Raw genomic sequence first — 3,427 nt, forward strand, 5'->3', positions numbered from 1 at the left:
CATTACTACTTTTTTTCTGTTTTCTTGGTTCTGCTTTTTTCACATTGCATCAGACCTTATAACTCTTCAGGGTCTTTGCTCTAACAGGTGTTAGAAATAAGGTGTGAACCCAGGTCATCCCTACTTTAACCTGGAACCATTCTGACTTGACCATTCTGTCTCTATTATTATGAAATGACTTCTTAAACACTGTGTTTAGAGGTGATGATCAAAGGAAGGATAAGGAAAACTCAAAATGTCAGTGATGAACACATCAAACCACAATTGTACTTAACATGTCAGGAGGATACTACTGATTTTTTATTCTTGAAGTGGTTTTGTCATTTCCATCCACATACCTTCACTCAGCAACCCTTGGTACCAATTATATGCACCAATGAAATGGTACATTCTATGACTAAGCAAAGGAGTTTTGTAACAATCTAAATGAATTAAATCACTTGAGAATTGGACACTCTATTCTGGCTTCATTAGGACTAGGCTTCAAGAGGGTCAAAAAACTATGACTTGAGGGCTAAATCCGGTGAATAGACTAATTTTATACAATTGGGTAGGGAAATAAGCATGGATTTTATAGTTTGTTAATAAAGTTTTATTACACTTTAAAATGTAAAAGCCTTAGCCTTAGTACCTTATAAAAACAAGTGACAGGCCATTGTTTGCACAATCACAGTATCTAAGTTTCTCTTAGAAAAAAGAAAATGTGTCCCTGATCAGGAGAAATTCACAGAAATTACAATGATGGTATTTTAGAACCTTTGTTTAGTTTAGCTGGTAATTCTTATATCTGGTAAAATGTGTAAGAGCATAATGACTCTGAACTATCCCCTTTTAATTACCTAGGAATGAACCTAGAGCTTGAGGAAGACAGCTGTTTGATCATTCTGCTTATATGCCACACATAGACCTTCTAGAAAAAAAGGAAAAACAGGAGAATTTTTTTCCTACATTCAATTTCTAGAGCCTTGAAATAGCAGGAATTAGAAACTCAATCCATTATCAATCAAGAAGCATTTATTAAGCTCCAACAATGTGCCAGGCACTGTGCAAATTGAAAGAATTAGAATCACAATGAAAGATTGAGTCTTCTATTAATCACACTTGACCAATTTATAAGCAAAAGTTCCTGTCACCACCCTGACACTCTACTTAGAAATAAGGAAAATGTATTATTTATCCTGGAAACAGAAAACAGACACTAATCTCTCTGGTTTAGTAGGATTATAGAATCATAGATTTGGAACTTGAAGGGAACAAGAGAGGCCATGAAGTCCAACTCCTTCTTACTGCCCCCACCTTTCCCCCAAACATATAATTTTCAGAAGAGATATAGAGAAATTAATTCCTATTGCTTGTTATTCCTTCTAAGAGTACACCGAGGCAAGATTTGGATCCAGAGCATTTTAATACCAAAATCAAATGCTCAATTAAATAGACCTTGTTACACCTCTTATAAATTGTATGGTACCCACATCTGAAGAGTAAATGGAGTGGATTGAGAGCCATGTCTAGAGACGGGAGATCCTGGGTTAAAATTTGCCCCCAGACACTTCTTAGCTCTATGATCCTAGGCTAACCTATTTAACCTATTTAACCCCTATTGTCTATCCCTTAATCACTTTTCTGCCTTGGAACCAATATACAGTATTGATGCTGAAAAGGAAGAAAAGGAATCAAATAATAAGAGTGAAAGACATCATTGTGAGTCAACATGGTCTATTAGACAGAGAGCCATAGTTGGAATCAGAAATCCTTGGATTAATTGTCACCTCTGTGTTACCCTAGCAAGTCATTTTACCTTGTTGGCCTCAGTTTCATCTGTAAAATGAGCTAGAGAAGGAAATGGCAAACTACTCTAGGATATTTTGGAAAACCCCAAATGGGGTCATAAAGAGTCAGAAATGACTAATCAGCAACACAGTCTTTATATCCTTGCCCCCATCTTATCTTTTCAGCTTTATATTATTCTTCTCCTTATATGCTATACTCTAGTCATATTAGTTTTCTTGCTGTTCCTCACACATGAAATTTAATATATCATCTCTGGGCTTTAAACTGTCCCCCATGTCCAGAAGGCACTTTCTTCCCACCTTTGCATTCCTGGCCAGCCTTGCATTTCTAATTTCCATTATTCCAGAGGACTAGTAATGAAGATTGCTACCCATTACCTGATAGAGAGATAGACACAGGGTGTAGAATCAGCCATGGTCAATGGAGAAATTTGTTTTGTCTGACTATACATATTTGTTATGGGGCATCTGTTTTTAATTTTTCCTTTTTTCTAATGGTTTGGGGGGTAGGATGGAGAAAAATTGCTATTTATTTAAAAAAACCTTTAACAACAAAAAACAATCTAATATGATGAATAAGATATGTATACCAGACTTTATTATTATACAGTGTGGAATCTGAAAAGGGAAAATGAGAGGTCTAAGTAAGTGTCATAAAAGGGTACACATTACCTCCAGAAGCAGCTCAGTATGTTTTTGGATAGTTCTGTTCCTGGAGAATTTCAAGTGGAAGATGGATTAATTATTAGAAATGGTATTTAGAGGGGAAAAATATGGCAGAGATCTCCGGTGCCTGCTTTGACCCCTCCAACCAGATGATGAAGCGCAACCCTTGTCGTGGCAAGTACATGGCTTGCTGCATGCTCTACAGAGGTGATGTGGTAACTAAGGATGTCAATGCGTCTATTGCCACAATCAAGACTAGGAGAACCATTCAGTTTGTAGACTGGTGTCCCACTAGCTTCAAGGCTGGTATCAGTTACCAATCCCCAAATGTGGGGCCCGGTGAGGCCTGGAGGAAGTGCAGTGGGCAGTATGCATGCTAAGTAACACGACTGCTGTTGCTGAGTGCATGGACCCTTCTGGATCACAAGTTTGACCTTATGTATATAAAGAGGGCATTTGTACACTGGTATGTGGGTGAAGGCAGGGAGGAGGGAGACTTCTCTGAGGCCCAGGAATATTTGGCTGCCCTAGAGAAGGATTATGAGGAAGTAGGCATAGACTGTGGAAGGAGAAGATGAAAGTGAAGAATTCTAGAAAGTGTCCAGCAACCAACCTTATTTGGCCTTATTTGTCTTTTGTGTCTTTCTCTTTTCCTACCACTCCAAAATAAAGTCTTTTCTTACTTGCAAATATATATATATATATGTATATATATATATTTTATGCACTGTGTGCTAAGCATTATACTAAGTGCTTTTAAATTATCTCATGTGATCTTCACAACAATCCTATGAGTTAGATACTAATATTATCCTTATTTTATAAGCAAGGAAACTGAGCAATATAGGCCTCAAATACATTCTTACAGCTAGTAAGTGTCTAAGACTGGATTCAAACTCAGATCCTCCTGATTCTAAACTCAGCACTCTATCTACTGTGCCACATAGCTGCTAAATAATTATTAGAAGAGG

The 3,427-nt window shown here is 37.2% G+C and overlaps 1 pseudogene; it reads left to right on the forward strand.

Annotated features, from left to right (window-relative positions):
• The first annotated feature begins 2,563 nt into the window (after positions 1 to 2,563).
• On the forward strand, positions 2,564 to 3,050 carry LOC103097480 (tubulin alpha chain-like; annotated as a pseudogene).
• Positions 3,051 to 3,427: the final 377 nt, after the last annotated feature.

Source organism: Monodelphis domestica, chromosome 1 (assembly GCF_027887165.1).
Source record: "Monodelphis domestica isolate mMonDom1 chromosome 1, mMonDom1.pri, whole genome shotgun sequence".
In the NCBI taxonomy this organism is placed as follows: Eukaryota; Metazoa; Chordata; class Mammalia; order Didelphimorphia; family Didelphidae; genus Monodelphis; species Monodelphis domestica.